The sequence below is a fragment of the Phascolarctos cinereus genome, unplaced genomic scaffold (genome assembly GCF_003287225.1).
Source record: "Phascolarctos cinereus isolate Bilbo 61053 unplaced genomic scaffold, phaCin_HiC Scaffold_726;HRSCAF=1367, whole genome shotgun sequence".
NCBI lineage: Eukaryota > Metazoa > Chordata > Mammalia > Diprotodontia > Phascolarctidae > Phascolarctos > Phascolarctos cinereus.
Genome location: NW_027556098.1, coordinates 192,176,008 through 192,194,301, shown reverse-complemented (window position 1 = coordinate 192,194,301; position 18,294 = coordinate 192,176,008). Strand labels below are relative to the sequence as shown.

The following is an 18,294-nucleotide window of genomic DNA, read 5'->3' as shown; positions in this document are numbered from 1 at the left end:
CCTACCATCTAGAATGTGAGCTCTCTTAGTATATTGCCTAGGACATAGTAAGTACTTAGGCAAGTGCTTTTTGATTGATGTATTGCCCTGCTGAAGAATCAGGATAATATAACCTTGAATGGTATGAACATCATGGAAGAATTTCTATATTGTGAAATTTTAGCATAAGGAGTTTTGAGGAGGGTATAAAATAGAAGGGTGATGGAATTAAAGAGGGAACTCTTTATATCTGTTTTCAATCAGCAGTGACAATGAATACTGAATTTTGTTGTTTTGGTGGAAAAATAAATGTAAAAACCCTTGGCCTTTGATTTTTAATGGTTTTCCAATTAATCATGAAAGAAAAGGTTAAAAGTCAGGAGGGATAAAATGTCTCCTTTATTTGACTCCTTTCTTGAAGCAAGTTAGATAAAGAAAGGCAGTTCTCAGGGTAACCATAATCAAGAATTATCACCTATGATTTATTCTTCTTCTTTCTTTGGATGCAATTATGGTTAAGTGACTTATTCAGGGTCATATAGCTAGTAAGTATCTGAGGCCACATTTGAACTAAGGTTCTCCTGAGTCCAGAGTCAGTGGTCTGTCCACTATCCCATCTAGCTCCCTGTATGATTTATTGTGGAAACTCAGGCTAATACTGACTTTGCAGTCAGTAACAGAGCTACAGAGAGGAATATAAATTCATGGGTAGAGCATTGGTGGAACCATGCAGCACACACCTTGGGTGAGTATTACTATTTACTCTTCAGGGCCAGTTAAAATGCTTTGGCTCAGGGTGTACAGGCTTATTTAGCCTATACTCCATATATACTTATTAATGCTCTCATCATGCATCCTAGAATGAGAAACCCTTTATAGACTTCTCTAAATATAAACTGAATAAGATGTGACCAACTGTCAAAAACTCTAAAAACACTGCAAAGTGTGAAATAGAGACTTTAGATGTACTTAAATACTTATTTGACACAATTCCCTGTCTTAGGAAAGGAGATATACAAAGGTTAACCAACTCACACAGGTAATGTCATGAATTCTCAACATTTTGTTTTTACTTTTTTATGAAATGCTTATATTCTACTTTTGTATTAGAGTCATTTGGATGTAACTTAGACTATAAGCTTCTTGAGGTCAGGGACCCTGTCTAATTTAACTTTGTGTCTCCCTTAGCACCCATAACTGTTCCTTACACAAGGCAGGGCTCAAGCAATGTTTGTTGAAGGAATGAAAGGAATGTTATCTTGTTTTCTATTATTAACTTGTAACATGCTGAGATTTTCAATAATGCTGTGCAGTGATGGCACTATTATAATACTGGGAAGAACAGGTAGGTGAGCAAAAATCATTTATAACAGATAATTTGAATAGGTTGTTTTATTGTTGAAAGAAAAGAGGAAGCAACTGATTTTACTTAATTTCCTCCACCGCTCTTGCTATGATTTTGTCAGCCATTAGCATCATAACGAAACCAATGAAATGTTAACAGACACCTTCTGAATCTCATAAAGACAACAGTAACCTTTTATATTAAAGAATTCTCAGCACACGCTAGAGCTTTAACATACATAAAGGAAAATCAGGTATTAATATGAAACGTAGGCAGCTGGGTGACATAATTGATATAGTTCTGCACTTGGCGTCAGGAAGGTCTGAGTTCAGATCTGACCCTATACACTGACTAGCTGTGTGGCTGGGGGAAGTCATTTAAGCTTTGTCTCAGTTTCCACATCTGTAAAATGGGGATAATAATGACATCTACCTCCCAGGTTGATGGGAAGATCAAATGAGATCATATTTGTAAAGTGCTTCGCACAGTGTCTGGCTCATAGTAGGCACCATACAAATGCTAGCTATTATTATTATTATTATTAACAACAAAATGTGATAACATTTATAAGAGCTTACTAATATTTAATGATTTTAGGACTGCTGACATGTAACTAGATGAAGGTTCTACTTTTTATTTCATTCAAGAGATAGAGTTCTACAAGTAAGGAAGTGAGTTATTCATGGGCTATGCTGTACCCAGAAGTAATTTGGTGGAAAAAATGTTCAAGCCACTCTCCTTACAGTCTAACAAAAATGGAAGAGTATACCTGGGATACTCTAGAATTCTGAAGAGAGATGCTCTAAGAACCCATCCCTTGTGTGCTTGTAGAGTTGGGAGAGGGGTCCTGACATCTTAAAGTGCTACTAATCAATCATGCATATTTTCCTAAAGGAAAAAGTTCTTTTACAAACATTGTTTAAATCCCAATCATAAATGTAAGAGATGCTTTCTTAGGGTTTTGTGTTGTTTTGTGAAGATTTCTTCATGTATTAAGAATACAATGATAAATTAGTAACTTAAAACTGTGCTACTTGTTGTATTTAATGATTTTCGCTATTAATTTCTTTTGAAAGGTATTTTTTTCCCTTTGTAAGATTATGCAAATACTTTACTGAAGATATGCTTTCAGAATACTTGCTAACATATATACACCAAATGAAGGGGGATGGGCAGTGAGGTAAAATCAAGTAACATTTGAATAGTAACAATTAGAACAAGGAATCAATTTTAACAAGTATTGAAATCCATAGAGCCCTGTGGCAGCTATTATCCAGTTACAAGGCATCATCCTATGAGCATTTAAGCCAAGAAATAAATGGAGGTAGGAACTTCATCTCATTGACAAGATGGTAAGTTTAGGGAGGATGAGTATGAGAACAATACTTAAACCTGAAATAATCCAGGATAAAGATGTGTGTGGTAAAATCATCTTTACTTATAATTAAAAAGAATTAAAAAATCAAGAAGCAAAAAAAAAGTCATACAACTTTCAATTACATTTGGTAAGCACCAGTTGATCTAAACCTGAAGTAAGGTTGGCAAATGACAGAGCTTGTTTTCATACCAAGGAGCTAATGGTTTTTACATTTTAAAATAGTTTTATTATATTAAAATGTAAAAACCATTCTTTGAAGGTCATACAAAAACAAATGATGGGCTAGATTTGGCCCTAGAGCCACAGTTGGCTGATTCCTGTTCTAAATCCACATTAAAAGGGAGTAGACCCAATAAAGGGGTGGGGTGTGCTGATGAATATTTAACAACTGCTCCCTCAGGAGCCCATTACACTTTTAGGTTTAATCTGCATTATTAACACTTCCTCCACCACTTTCATAAGTCTAGCTAGATATCAATGAAACAATAAATCAATCCCTGATTTGTAGCATTTGCCAATTTTCAAGGTGTAAATGCTCACACTTGAAACATTTAACTATCAGCTGTCATGACATGGTTAGGGATGGCTCCAGCTATCCCTGAACCTAAAACTATATCTTATAAAAGCATAACTAAGTCAACTCAAGAGATCCATTTGTGAAATTAAGTTTACGCTATTATTCATTCAGCTTTATACCTTCAGTTCTCCAAGTGAAAATTTCAATGCGTTGGTGATAAAAATAGGCCAGACCACCAAATATGGAGTCAGGAAACCTGGGTTTAAATCTTCTACTCCGCTACTTACAATCTCCATGGATGAAGAACCTGAGGACCATAGCTGCAGTGATTGGCTAGATGATCTTCTAAGTTTCCTTCAAACTTTAAAGTTTATGATCTATTTTTTAAAAACATTTTTAGTTAGTAGCAAATCTAGTTTTTAGATAGGTAACTGTTTTGCCCATTAGCTTCATGGAACTTAGAATAAAAGAACTTGAGAAATCATCTGGTCATAACATCATAGTATCATAGATTTCAAACTGGAAGGGCTCCATCTAGTTCAACATTCCTCTCCGTTTTTGCAGAAGAGAGGTCAAATGACTTGCCCAGGGTTTTAGAGCATGTTGAAAGTTTTTCATTTTACAAATGAGAAAGCAGGGTGCAGACAGGTATCATGACTTGTCAAAGGATAAAACACAAAAGGAAAAAAAAATCAATTTAGAAAAAGTAATAAGCCTAGAAATGGAATTTGATATCATATGGAATACCCCATACCTCAAGTTCCCCACTTCAGCAAAGAAGGAGGGAGGAGCATTTTTCATCCCTTCTTTGGGTAAATTTTGGTCATTATAAGTACAGGGCATTGAATTCTATTTTATTGTTATGCCTGTGATTGTATATTGTATTCCTGGTTCAAGACTTACTCCACTTCTCTGAATTCTCTATATTAATTATCTCTTGTCATAGTAATGTTCCATTACCTGTCCATTTGTTTAACATTCCCTAATTGATGAGCATATTGTTTTTAGTTCTTTGCTACTATAAAAGTGCTGCTATGAATATTTTGTTATATATAAGATCTTTATTTCTGGCTCTGGCCTAACAGAGAGAAATCTGGGTCGATGGGTATGGACATTTTATTCACTTTCTTCTCTTAATGTCAAACTGTTTTCCAGAATGATTGGAATGATACATGATTCTGCTGTAGCAGTATGTAGATTTTTATTTAATATCTCTCTGTCTACTGATTCATTTTCTGCTGCTTACAAACATATCCATCTTTCCCTCAACCTTAAAAAATGCTAACTTGATCCTACCATCCCTACAAATTATTTTCTGATGTCTCTCTTACTTGTCTAAACTCCTTGAGAAAGATGTCTACATTGGATGCCTCTGCTTCACCTTCTTTTATTCTCTTGAAAAATTCTGCAATCTGGCTTCAAACTTCATCACTCAACTGACTCTGCCCTTTCAAAGGTTGTAATGAAACATTTAATTGTCACATATAATTGCATTTCTCAATTCCCATCTTTCTTGAATTTTCAGTTTCATTTGACACTGTTGACCATTTCTCCTTTTGAAATTCTTGATACTGTTCTTTCCTTGTTCTCTTATCTTTTGAACTATTCCTTTTCAACCTTTGCTGCTTCATCCATGTCATGTTCATTAACCAACATGTACCCTGAAGCTCTGTCTTGGGCCCTGTTCTCTTTTCCCTCCTAATTATCTCACTTGGTGATCTCATCAGCACCCATGGGTTCAATTAGCATCTTCATTCAACTGGACTGGATCTATATATCCAAGGGACCTGATTCACTAGATTGGATCTATATATCCAGTCCTGTCCTCTCTCTTGAGTCCTGTCTAGTACCATATCAACTTTGTATATCTTGAAATCGATTCCAAAAAAGTATCTTAAACTCAACATTCCCCAAACAGGACTCATTATCTTTCCTCACTTCTGAACCTTCCCATATTTTGAAATTTTCCATTACTGCTGAGGACACTATCATCTTGCAGGATGTTCACAACCCCAGTGTCTTCTTCAAATCTTTACTTTTACTTACACCATATGATCTATCTATTGCCAAATATTTCCTTTTCTATCTTCTCAACATCTTTTCTAAATGTTCTTTTGTCTCTACTCACACAACCTACCCTAGTTCAGTCATTTAGACTATTACAATAATATTTTAGTTATTCACCCTTCCTCAAGCCTCTCATCAATCCAATCCATCTTCCAGTCAGGTGGCAAAGGAATAAACTTAGCTATTACCATATTACCCCTTATTCAAGATATTTTTCATGGTTCCCATGATCTCCAAGATCAAACATGAAATTTTCTGTTTGTATAATATAGCTATTAATAAATTTCAGTTCTTTTGAAAACAGTCCACATTTTTTATCACTTATGCATTGGGGAATGACTCTTGGCCTTATATATTTGTGTTGGTTCCCTATATATGCTGTATATCATACTCTTATCATTTGATGCAAAAATTTCCCCCCCAATTACCAGCTTCTCTCCTTTTATTCTAGTTGCATTGATTTTGTTCATGCAAAAAACCTTTCAATTTAATGAATAGAAATTCTATTATCTTGACTTTTACTTTTTGATAAGGGGAACAATTAAATAGAACTCAGTAGAACCACAGAGAATCACATGTTCTATGAATGGGCTAGTTATCACTCTTGAAATACTTACTGGACAGGAAAGTAGTAGGACAAAAAGCACCTAAGGAGATAGCGCGTTCAACAGGTCAGTTTATCATTTTAACAGAGGCACTGAGAAGATGGAGGCAATCTGCTTCTCTTCTCTGAACAGGGTGGCAACCATCCAATTTGAAGAACAGGCACCAATTAGCTAAATCAGAAACTCAATCAAGCTCTGATTCCTCAAGAGGTTAGTTTCAGAATAAACTCTAACACATGTAGGAAAAAAAAGCTCTGCAAATCTAAGTAATAGGAACTGTTGTAAATTATATATCCTCTGAATGAAAATCAGAGGGGTTGTTTAGGATCAGCATTAACAAAGAGGGTTCTGTTGAGCATTAAGATGCTTATTTAAAAAAAATTACTTTGAGTGTCATCTCATGATTAGATTTTTTAAAGAGTTAGTTGGAGAAGTGTTCTTAACTAATAGTTAATTTGTTGAAGTGGTAATTTGTTAAAGAATGCTACTTAGTTTAAAATACTAGAGACACACAAGTGCCATCTAGTGGTGAAACATACACCATTAGTAGTACACAGAGATTCGGCTGAACAATATATTTCAGACCTCAATAATTTCCTTTCTGTAGATTGCTATAATGCTTTATAAATGCAAGCTGGAGGGGCAGTTTGTGGAAATTTGTGATCCATTACCATTTTCCTGGGAAGGTAACTTGAGGTACCTGGGAAGGTAACCTACAAATGGAATAGTGGAAAGAGCTGGTATAACTGCAGCCTCAGTATCTTCATCTACACAATGGGAATAATAATAAAACTTACCTCACAGGTTTGTTGTGAAGATTGAATTAGATTAAATTTAATGCACTTTGCAAAACTTAAAGCACCACATTATTATTGATGATGATGATGATAATGATTACACTCTGACTGAGGGAATGCTGTAAACATAGGCTATATGTGGACAGTGAGAAAGAAATGGGATAGGGGAAGGTAAGATGAGGTCATGGTGGAATGAGAGAAGCAGGTCCTGGGCACACATCAGTTGTGAACAACCCATGGTGGGAGGTTTAAATCCTCTATTTGATACTTACTGCTTGTATGGCTTTAGGCATTTAGTCTCTTTCAGGGCCTCAGTTCAAATGAAGGGGCTGGACTGCACGATCTACAGGGTCCCTTTCAAGTACTAAATTAATGAGATACATAGGCTAACTGGTTGCCTCACTGAACCTCGCTGATTTGTTCCTGACCAAAATCTAAGAATCTACATGTAGATCACATATCAGAACTGAAAAAGATAGGGTTGGGAAAGCAGAGGTGGGCAGGGCTGTGTGTTGTGGCATTCGCTTTAATTAGTGGCTACTACTTTCCAAATTAGAAGGCATTTGCATGGCCACAAGAGGTCTCTGGAGGAAAATACAAAAATTATTTTGTATGAAGCATAGGAACATGCATTTCTTGGTTACTTATTATGTAATCAGATCTTTCACTAGTGATATCAGATTATTTTTGTTTTGTTTATTTATTTATCTATTTATTTATCTATTTATTCATTTATTTATTCACTTATTCACTTGTTCATTCATTCATTCATCCATTTATTTATTTATTTATTCATTTATTTATCTATTTATCTATCTATCTATTCATTCATTCATTCATTCATCTATCTATCTATCTATCTATTTATCTATCTATCTATCTATCTATCTATCTCTATCTATCTATCTATTTATTTATTTAGATATGGACAAAACACAAAGTTATAGAAGCAGACCTCCTTCCCAAATTTGGGTTCTGACTCCTTTTTCTCAAACAGAAATTGTTAAGTTCCATTACCTGCAATTCAGATATGACCTATGACTTGACAGCAATATGTCCCAGTTTCACATAACTGCTTCTTAATTTTCTACTACATTTTTTTTTCTCATGCCCTTATATTCCAGAGATAAATGGCTATGAGGTGGAATCTGCAGTGTTGGAGGTTGTGGGTTAGAATGGCATACTAGATACCGTCTGATGTTTGTGGTGGTCTTAACATATCCCCCAAGTGATAACCTACTAAGAAGAGCAGCCTGTAAATAAGCCCAGGTATTGGGAAATTAGCTCAATCCTTCCAATGTACAAGTTAAGAAAGCAACAGTCTTTCTTCACCCAGAAGTAAAGTTAGGCATAGCCAGAAATCTTTTTGTAAAGAATGCTACCCCAATTTCGAACTTATCAGAAATGGACAAAACTGCGGTCAAGACAGATTATGAAGGAAGGACAAGCCAAGAAATTGCTAGAATTAATGGAAAATTCAGGTCTTCTATTGGATATATTCTGATATATTCCAAAACCATATAGGCCCCAATAACCATGGACCTCCTAAGACCCCCCGGGAAACAAAGATTTATTACATGAGTTCTGAGAGGGTACAATCCAAGGTCATACATACCACCACCCAGGAGGACCAACATAGTCAAGCCAATGAATGCTTCTTATGGTCTTCCTTGCTCTACCCTGTACTGCGCTGAATTAAATTCTCACAAAGGTGGGCCTGGTCTGAATCAGCCAATACTGGCTTTAATAATACATTGAATCTGGGTCGAAACTCTGATGTTCAACTCTAGTACACAGCACCAGTTATACTCTTCCCTACACAGCTTTCCACACATATTTGGTCCTTAATAATTTCAATATCTACGGCAATAAAAATAACATATGACCTCCCTTTTTATTTCTTATCACCAGAAAAAACTGGAAATCTTATGTAGTAAATATATGTATATGTATATATATATATATATATGTATATATATATATACACACACACACACACACACATATACATATACATACATACATACATATATATGTGTGTGTATATATATATACACACACATACACATATACATACATACATACATACATGTATATGTGTGTGTGTGTATATATATATATGTATGTATGTATGTATGTATGTATGTATACAATAGAGTATATTTATGTGAGAGTCAGCCATGATATCGTGAATAATGAACTGGCTGTGGAGCAAGGCAAACTTGGGTTCAAATCCTGTCTCTGACACACAGTGATTATGTGATCCTGGGCAAGTTACTTAAACTTTCATGCTTTGAGTAAGTCTCTATGAGTAGAGAAGATACTGACCTTGGTAGAAGTTTCTTTATCTAGGAATTCCATATACCAATAAAATCACAGACCTCTTCTCCAGCATTTATGTTTATATAATGGTTTATAATTTTCAAATTGTTTTCACATACACTGGCTCATTTCTTCCTCACAACAACTTGATGAGATAGATAGCAAAAGTTCTATTATCCCCAATCTATAAATGACCCAATTAAATCAGCCATGGGGTGGTGGATAATGGAGTCCTTGAATTGCAGAGGACCTGGGTTTATAACCAGGCTCTCCCATTTACCCACTTTTATGAATTTAGGCAAATCTCTTAATTTCTTTGGTCCTGTTTCCTCATCTGTAAAATGAAGGATTTTGACTACCTGTTTTCAAAGGTCACTTCTAGTTCCAAAGATCCCAAGAGTTTTTAGAAAATTGAAGTGACTCACCAGAGATCAGACAATTAGTAAGGGGGTAAAATTAGAATCTGAAACCAAGTCTTCTGACTCCAAGGTGTAAGGCCCTGTCTACTCTAACTGCTTCTATATCCAAGTCAGATTCAACTATGTTTTCCTTGTACTACCAGAGTACTATGTGCTTAGCATAATGTTCTTATATAATAAACGCATAAACTGCTTCTCTGAGAGTCTTGAGGAAATGGGGACCCTCCTTTCTTTAGTTGTATAGCCTATACTATGACACTAACTCTACTTCTTCTCTTTTCCTCACATAGGCTTACTGGCTCACCCCACCTGCTCCTACATCTACAGGTCCCAGTCATTCCCAAGATGGGTAGCTACTATTCTAACTCCTACTCATGTAGGGGTATCCCTTGTGGGTTACTATTCTAACCAACAATATAGCTCATGAGTCTGTACTGGTGCACTTCCAAATTAGCCACCATTGTTCAACTAATTTTAATTAAAAATATTGAAAATGCAAAGCAAACACATGCTATTTACAAACCATTATATCTATCATCTTTAATTACACTCTCTCTCTCATCCATGCATCCAGTGACTGTGGGGAGCATAGATATATACCTAACATCTCAGGGTAGTAATACCACACATGTAGCAGGACAACTCAAAACTCTGGGAATGTTTTCTTTCTGTCTCAAGAACTGTCTATAAATTTTTTTAAGTTCAGCATCTCTGAGGAACAGATGCTTCCATTGCTAAATGAGTCTAAAAGGGTATGCTTGACTAACACCATACTAGGCACCAACATATCAGTCAGACTAGTCTATTCTACTCAGCTGCTTCTTTCCTGTTCTTCTTTGAAGCTCATTCTCTGCTCATCTGGGCTTACTCCTCCATAGCAACTGTAGTATCCATCCCTTCCAGATTCAGGCTTAGCAAAAACTTTCAGCTAAAATAGTGCTGCATTCTTTTTGTAAAAGGCAATAGCCTTTATTGTAAAGTTGGCAAAAACACTTCTTCAACTCTGTTCCTTTGTAGAATTTTTCTACTCCTCTACCTTTCAGTAACAAGAAGTAACAATGTAAAGAACTATGTTCCATTTTCTCTCTTTTTCATCTAAGAATCAAACCATTATAGACAGTAGAGTGCATTTTTCCTACTCCTTCTTCAAGAAGAAATAACAGCCAGATAGAAAGAATTTGAGAATAGGAAGAGGCCTCAGTGTCCACCTGGTCCAACCCCGGCATGAAAAGAATCCCCATTATATGACACCTTATAAGTGGCCATTCAACCTCTTCTCAAAGACCTTCTTGCAGGTGAGAAAGTTCTACCTCTTGCCATTTCCATTTTTGGTCAGCTGTAATCAGTAGGAAGTTGGTATGCTTTTTTCTCCCCTAATATCAAGTCTGGTTCTGGTTCTGCATTCTGGGGTCAAATGGAAAAAGTCTAGTCCTTCTGACAAGAAGTATTTGAAGTATTTGAAGACAGCTATCACACTTCCCTTTGCTGCCCTGTCTTCTCTTCTCCTTAATATTTTTTTAAGTAGCAAGTCATAACAAAGAGAAGATTATATTTGCTCTATTCCTTCTTCTTATCATCAACTGACAGCACAGAATAATTAAACCTCTTTTTTGAACAATCAATTTGTCGAGTGAAAAGTGTCAGTGAAAAGAAAGTTATGGTTTCTCTAGCAGCTCTGAAATCTGTCCTTTCACCTCGCTCTTCCTCTTCTTCCTATTTTTGATTCTGCATCAAGCTTCCCTTTGTGAATGGCCTTACCTTAGCTTATGATTAGTGATTCTAATAATCATAAAAAATTCTGGCATCCATGTTTATCTGCTTATTAATCTTAAAAGTCTTCAGTTCTTCAATTTTTCATATGCAAATCACTGAGGAAAAATATATTTTTCCATTTTCTCCAAGATTCCATAGCCTCTCAGATGTAAATTATCAACTTCTGTTTCAAAACAGAACTCCAAGGCAGGCTCAACTCAGTGACTGTTTCCCTGAGAGCCCATTGGTCAGCTTTATTCTACAGACAAATGCTGTCTTACAGCTGGATTTTCTGCATAAAAGATTTCTAGTTACTATGGCATTTCTAACCCCATAAACCAAAACCAAAATTAATTTATTTCTGTAAAATTGCTGAGAACATATTTTAAGTGGTTCAAATTATCTAGTGACTCCCTTTGTCCGACCTACTTAGGACCACAATCACAAGATTTTTTAAAGCTTTTATCTTGAACATACCAAAGAGACACAGAATGTTTTAGGTGAAGGGGTGCTAGTTTTACAGAATTTAATCCTTGCTTTGCTACTTAATCCTATGTGTCTTATGGAAGGTAACTTGACCCTTCTAAGACTCAATTTCCTCAACTGCAAAATGAGGATTTGGGCTAAATGAATTTCAAGTTTTCTTTTACTTCAAAATAATGTAAGAGAAGGAATGGGAATGCACATTTATTAAGCACCTGCTATGAACTAGATGCTGTGCTAAGCACTTTACAAATATTATCTCACTTGATCTAATCGAAGTATATGATGCAAAATATTTCACAATCAAATTTGGTTTGAGAACAGTGTCCACATTTCTCATTCTGACAGAAACAAATGACTTCTCTAGCCCATTCTACAGTCATGTAGACTTTGGGCATACTATAGAATTACTGAATTTGAAATCTGGAAGAGATCTTAGGAACCACATGCATATGTGTTCCTAGTTATACCTACTGGGAACTAGCAAAACTTATCTAATTCCTTGTTTGACATAACAATCCTTCAAATATTTGAAGACAGGCATCATGCTTTCTCCATGACTCCATGCTCACTCTACAATATTTATTTTTCTGGATTTAATTTTCCCAGGTCCTAAAAATTAGCCTCATGTAGTATGGTTTCCAGTCCTCTCAAAAGCTTGGTAACTCTTCTTCTGGATGTGGACAAATTTGGTTTTTTGTACATTATGGTGTCAAGAACATTTTTACATTATGGTGTCAAGAACTTTTCTGCATTATGGTGTTAAGAGCAGAGATAGTCTGAGAAGAGCAGAGTACAATGGGCTATCTCATCCTTTGCTTTGGAAGTAATCTTAACATAGTAACATAGCCTAAGATAGCAATGGCTACTTTGATTGCCGTTCAGTCATGTCTGACTCTTCATGATCCCATTTGGGTTTTTCTTGGCAAAGACTCTGGAGCAGTTTGCAATTTCCATATCCAGCTCACTTTACAGATAAGGAAACTGAAGCAAACAGGGTGAAGTGACTTGCCCAGGGTCACACAGTAAGTATCTGAGGCCAGATTTGAACTCAGGGAGATGAATCCTCCTGACCCCAGGATGTGGGCAGCTAGGTGGTGCAGTGGATAGAATGTCAAGCCTAGAGTTACTAAAAGACTCATCTTCCTGACTTCAAATCTGGCCTTGTGTTGGATGTAGTTCATTATTCCAAACTGTTGAGATCTTTTTGGATCCTGTCCCTATTAAACTAACATTTAAACTATTCGTTGTAGTCTCTGGTCATCTACAAATTTGACAAAAAGTCCTTTAATGCCTTCTTCTAAGTTACTGATGAAAATCTAAGTAGCTGAAGGCCAAGGATAAATCTCTGGAATACAATACTATTTGATTACCAATTTGCAATCCAAATTCATTGACTAATCTTTGATTCTGATCATTAAAGCAGTTCCCAATGTACCTGACTATATCATCTCAGAATCAATACTGGTCCATAAGCATAGAATTGGAGATAGTCAAATAATCTGTTGAGATTCAAAGTGAAACCTATTATAAACATTTGCAACAAAGGAAGGCAATTTCACCCTTCTATTGTATTTATGAACCTTCCCTTAGCTATGACCAGTGTGATTACCTGTCAAAAAAGCAAATGAGGTTAATCTAGCATGACCTATTCTTAAAAAAAACCTTGCTGTTTTTTAGTCATCTTTGTTTACGTTTTTAATGCTCCTTTAATCCTTTTAATAATGTTATACTGTTTTGTAAGGGATAAAAGTTATGCTCCATAACCTACAGAATGTAAAGACCTCAAAGGGACCTTAAAATGTTAATCACTACAATACCCCTAAAATTTTTCATGTGGGCTTGCTATTGGGAAACTGAGACACAGAGACAACAAGTTATTTGTCCAGGGTTACATGCATAATTAGTGAAGAGCAGGGACCAAAATCCAGTTCTTCAGAAAGGTTGATTTTCATTAGGCCACAGCATTTCAAGGTCTTGTAAATTTCGGCAAGGGTCTAGGCATTTCTGGTTTGCTCTTCTAGTATGTTTGTTTTGTTTGTTTGTTTGTTTTCTTATTGGTGAGGCAATTGGGGTTAAGTGACTTGTCCAGGGAAACACAGCTAGTAAGTGTCAAGTGTCTGAGGCCGGATTTCTACTCAGGTCCTTCTGACTCCAAGGCCAGAGCTTTATCCACTGTGCCACCTAGCTGCCCCAAGAAATTAGTTTTTGTACTCATGTTCTCCTGACTGCAGGGCTGGTGTTCTATCCACTGTGCCACCTAACTTCCCTTCTTATAGTATCTTCTTATACTCCACTTCGGCTATTTCTGAGAAGAAACACAATAAAATAAAACCACTTGCCCTCTGAGTAAAAGGGCACAATTCACCTACTTTATTTTTTTAAATGCATCTGGATAATTAGGTCAAATATTTGGAAGTGTCTACAGTTGCTAATGTCACCTCTCTTCACATTTGTGTGTTTTGGCTTAGTTTTCATAATTACAAAGAAAGCTATATGTGACCATTTAAAAAAAGATAACCGAAAACCCTTGTAAGTAGTTTATTGGCAAACATTTTAATGTAGAATTCTGATGATTCTAAACATCTTCTATTCACACTGTATTCATCATGGATAATTTAACTAGATGGATTAAGGAGAACATAAATTATTCAAGTGTAAATGATTTAAAAGCAAACAGCACAGTCATTTCATCATTTTTCTTAAAGCCTTTCATTAAAATTCAGCCGTTCTTCAATTACTTGTCACTATTTTCTGGCCAACATGCACATTCTTTATCATAGTCAAAAGCAAATTATTTGAATTTTAAAACCTCATTCTAAGAGTATTTTATTGAAAATTTCAAGTCTTGACAGTGCAATACCATATTTATGTTGTGAAAAAATAGTTCTTTTCTTTTTGCCTGTCATATTTCTTTAAGTTAGTTATAGGTGATATTGCAGCCCTGACTTTTATCTCATGTTAACTGAAGATAAGAAAATATATATGAATATCTATCAAGAGATTTGACCTGGAAACTTTTCATCGGTTGAGAAAACAGTTATTGGATGTTACTACATGAATAATTACTAGGGCTTTTTAAAGGATTCATAATAATGTCTGGTGACCTACTTGTTTCATTTGAGCTATCCCTAGGTGATTCTTTTGAATTACTGATTTTTTTGTATGGGGGTTGTGGGGGTGGCTATTTCTACATCACCTTCATTTTGATGGTCTGCAGAGATCATTTTCATAAGTAGCTGGTAAAAATTACTAAGCTCAATAGGAAATACAGAATTTTGCTCATGCTTTTAAATAAGGGAACAAAGGCAACTATGGTAGAGTGAAAAGATAAGGGGCTCTGGAGTCAGAGGGCTTGGCTTCAGTTTCCAGCTTTGTCACTCATTATCCATGTGACCTTGGGTAGGTTACTTAACATCTCTGTAGGCTTGCTGGGGAGAGACTCTGAACTAGGGCAATGGCTAGGGGACATGCAAAGCAAGTAGAAATGACAAGATATTCAAACTGGTTGAATATAAGAGGTGAAGGAAGGTGAGGAGTTGACCATAACCATGAGGTTGTGAATCTGGCAGAATGGTGATGGTACTGAAAGGAATTCAGACAAAACAAATACATAAAAATCATCTAAGGGTACACTTTTATTAAATTGTTTAAAAGAGGCAAGTTATAGCACATGATTGTGATGGAATACTACTGTGCTTTAAGAAATGATGAGCTTGATGATCTTAGAATAACATGATAGACATGCATGAAATAATGGAGAGAAATGAACAGAACCAAGAGAACATTGTATACAGTAACAGCAATATTGTTTTAAGAAGAACTTTGAGCGACTAAATCATTTTGATTATTATAAATACCCAAATTAACTACAAAGGACATATGAAGATGCTATCTGCATCCAGAGAAAGAACTGATAAATAGAAGTATGTATAGCATGATTTTATGTATACACACATTTCTGACTAATGGTAACTATCTCTAGGATGGGGGGAAGGAAGAAAAAAAAGAAAAAAATAGGAGTCACTCTGGATCAAGTGGATTGGGAAGGAAAGGAGGCAAGGAAGTAAAGAAAAACAAAGAGCCTTGCATAGAGAACTTACCATTCCGTACTTTTTAATATGCAAATGTGTTTAGGGTTCCAAATATATTGCTAACTATAGCTAACCTTTGACAACTCTCACCTCCTAAAAAGAGACCATGACTTTCCTTCTCTTCTTGGCCTTAAGAATATGAAAATATATTTAACTGTTCTAAATGAATCTTTTGTAATCCATACCCAATGACTGGAATGTGGTTTTAATACTAAAGAAGAGTTCATGGATAATACTGGTCCTTAATGAAAGTAGAATCAAGTGAATGCTTATTCAACCAAGTAGCAGCTGGATCCTTGATTAGTATGCTTTGGAAAGGACATCATGATTAAAACAGAAGCCCAATTGTTTATAACAAAAATGTAAAAAGACAAAGTGAGAAAATGTGGACTGTCATTTCCTTTGGCTCACAATACAAAAGATCTTCTCTAGTCTTATTTTACCTGAAGAAACTTGAATAGAGGCAAAAGAATGTTCAACACATTCAAATTTTACCTTGAATATCACTATAAACACATGTTTATTAAAAGTTATTACCAGGACAAAGAACTCTAAGTACGGGGCCTTCAAATTTATGCAAGATCATCATCTTGGAAAATATTCTCAGCATGAGTAGAACTGTTGGCCTTGGAAAAAATATGCACATATTCCTATGATATATCTGCTTATACAGTAAGCATCCATACTCCTGAAATTTCTATTCGTTTTCCAAACATGTTAATGTTAACTCAGGCAACCTCACTTACAGGTATCAGGGTGAGTACCAATGTTGCCATAAGATTTAACATTAAAGTACCCTGATAAGATTGCTTCAGTAAATCAGTGTCTTTGGGGGGGTATTCAAGAGTCACCAGGCTGGAAGGAACCTTCAGTAATAATCTAATTAGCTTAGTCTCTTTTCTCCCTGCAGGGCTCTACCTAACCTCTTTCAAACTAAAAAGATTATTTGGGCTCCCTGTAAAAGATAATTAAAATATGAGCTTCTCTCTTTGGAAACCAGCTCTCTATCCCAAACCCTTCCCAGCAGGATGACTTATTTTTTGTTTGGTATTGCATGTATATGAGAAATAACTTTTTAATCTACTGCTGTGCATGAGTACTCAAAGTGCAGAGCTAACAGGAACAAGGTCAGGGGTGCTTTTTCTGTGCCAGACATTTTACTGTGGCTTGGTTCCATAACCACAGACTGCCCCATTAATGCCAGCACACCAGCTCATGGATGTTTGATGCCAAAAGGTCATGATGGTCCTGCACAATTTGAAATGTAGGCCCTGCGCTACAAAATCGAATAGCTTTACCTTGCCATTCTTATGTAATTTATGCCTGTTGATGATTCTCAGAATAATAGTTCTTCTTTCAAAAATCAATACAATCATATTGTTGATTCACATCCACTCAGCTATCAACTAAAACCCTCTTAGTCCTTTCCTGCTATATTGACACATATCTAGATTTTCATCCCTTGAGGTACCCACCTATTGTCAATATTGATCCTCAATATGCTTGCTTTTGACCTCTTCTCCAACTTATCGAAACCACATTCGAATCTAACCTTCATAAGATGAGAAAACAGTCACTTTTGAAAACAGCTCTGAATTAAAGCACCCCTCCCTTGTTCTGGCTCCAGGATTACTGAAGTGAGTTCCAGGTTCTTCAGCTACTTAACATGTGGTATAATTAAAACAGCTTGGGATAAAGAAGATATGTTTTGAGAAATAAGATGATATTTTCACCCCTTCAGCTATGATTGTCATATGCTAAAAACTCATTTATTTTGCCACTCTATGTGACAAAACTACTATTATGTAGTAGATAGAATACTGGACCTGGAGTCAGAAGAACCTGGGTTCAAATCCCACTTCAAACACAAGCTTTGTGACTTTGGGCAGCCATTTAATTTCTCTGAGCCTCAGTTTCCTCTTCTGTAAAATGGGGATAATTATATCTAATGTATTCACCTCACAGAGTTTTTAGGAGGCTTTAGTGAGTTGATATTTATAAAATACTTTACCAACTCTATAAAGCTCTCTTTAAGTGTCAGTTATTATTAGGAAAATGTCAGCTCAATGAGGACAGGGATCATTTTTTAAAATTTTTATCCCCAATTCCTAGCATTGTGCTTTAATTAGGAAGTACTAAATAAATGTTTGCTGAATTTAATTTATCAAAGTGCACTTAACAAATGGGCAATTCTTTGATTCCAGCCTATAGTAACTACTATGTTAACATTAGCGGGTGCTTTAAGTTTATTGAAAGTTTAAAATATTTTAAGTAGTGAAGTGAATTTCTCTACCTTAAGATGCAATAAAATTGTACTACTCTCTTTCTTCTTTGAGCCTGTGTTCAACTTCTTGCACTATTAAGCAACTAGGGACTTAGGAAACAGTTTGTTCCAAGACCTTAGTTACAAAGTTAAACTGTAATGATAGCATATACTAACTAGACGAGTGCCTGGGGGAAGGAAGAGTATTTCGGATTCTACCTTCTTTAGAATTCTCTTGCCCTTCTCAAATCTGCCGAGTTGGCAGTAGGATAT

General features: G+C 35.7%; 1 protein-coding gene across 1 annotated transcript in view; it reads right to left on the bottom strand.

The window, feature by feature from the left end:
* The window catches only part of TMEFF2 (transmembrane protein with EGF like and two follistatin like domains 2), a 302,147-nt gene that overhangs the window by 196,177 nt on the left and 87,676 nt on the right, over positions 1-18,294 (bottom strand). The gene's annotated exons all lie outside the window — the stretch shown is intronic.